This window comes from Chrysochloris asiatica, unplaced genomic scaffold (genome assembly GCF_000296735.1).
Source record: "Chrysochloris asiatica unplaced genomic scaffold, ChrAsi1.0 scaffold00088, whole genome shotgun sequence".
NCBI lineage: Eukaryota > Metazoa > Chordata > Mammalia > Afrosoricida > Chrysochloridae > Chrysochloris > Chrysochloris asiatica.
In genome coordinates, this window is record NW_006408606.1 from 12,688,225 (window position 1) to 12,689,618 (window position 1,394).

The window sequence follows — 1,394 nt, forward strand, 5'->3', positions numbered from 1 at the left end:
TCTCCTAAAAAAAGAGTTGACTGTGATGACACAATTGGTGTAAAGCCATTGGGAGAAAAGCCCGCAGGACCTTCATTTCCTGATGTGGCATAACTCAAAATGAAGAGAAACTTCTGTAAACATCCGTTGAAAATCGGAACATGGAATGTACAAAATATAAATCTGGGAAAATTGGAAGTTGTCAAAAATGAAATGGAAGGCATAAACATCAATATCTTAGGCATTAGTGAGCTGAAATGGACTGGTATTGGCCATTTTGAATCTGACAATCAAATGGTTTACTTTGCCAGAAATGACAAATTGAACTGGAATAGAGTTGCATTCATTGCCAAAAAGAACGTCTCCAGATCAGTCATGAGGTGCAATGCTGTCTGTGATAGGGTAATATCCATGTGCCTACATGGAAGCCCCCTTAATACTACTACTATTAAAATTTATACACCAAACACTAAAGTCAGTGAGGAAAAAGTAGAAGAATTCTACTAACTCCCTGAATCTGAAATTGATCAAACATGCAATCAAGATGTATTGATCATTACTGGTGATTGAAATGCAAAGGTTGGGACCAAAAAGGAAGGATCAGTAGTTGGAAAATATGGCTTTGGTGATAGAAACGATGCTGGAGAATGAGTGATAGAATTCTGAAACACCAATGATTACTTCATTTCAAATACCTTCTTTAGATAGCATGAGAGACAACTATACATATGGACCTCACCAGATAGAATACATAGAAATCAAATTGACTACATCTGCAGAATGAGACAATGGAAAAGCTCCATATCATCAATGAAAACAAGGCCAGGGGCAGACTGTGGAACAGACCATCAATGCTAAGGAAAATGAAAACAAGTCCAAGAGAGCCAAAATATGACCTCCAATATATCCCCCCTGAATTTAGAGATCATCTGAAGAACAGATTTGATACATCAAAAACTAAAGACTGAAGACCAGAAGAGTTGTGGGATGACCTCAAGAATATCATACATGAAGAAAGCAAAATGTCATTAAGAAGACAAGAAAGAAGAAAAAGGTCAAAATGAATGTCAGAAGACACACTGAAATTTGCTCTCCAGTGTAGACATGCTAAAGCAAATGGAAGACATGAGGAGGTACAAGAGCTGAACAGAAAATTTCAAAGATCAACTCGAGAAAATAAAGCCAAATATTACAATAAAATGCACAAGATGCAGAATCAGAAAACCAGAAAGGAAGAACATGATCAGCATTTCTCAAGTTGGGGGAACTGAAAACAAAAAAAAATCAAGCTTCGACTTTCATTATTGAAAGATTCTCTGGGCAAATTATTGAATGATGCAGAAAGCATCAAAAGAAGATGGAAGGAAAACACAGAGTAACTGTACCAAAACGAAATTGTTGATGTTCAACCATTT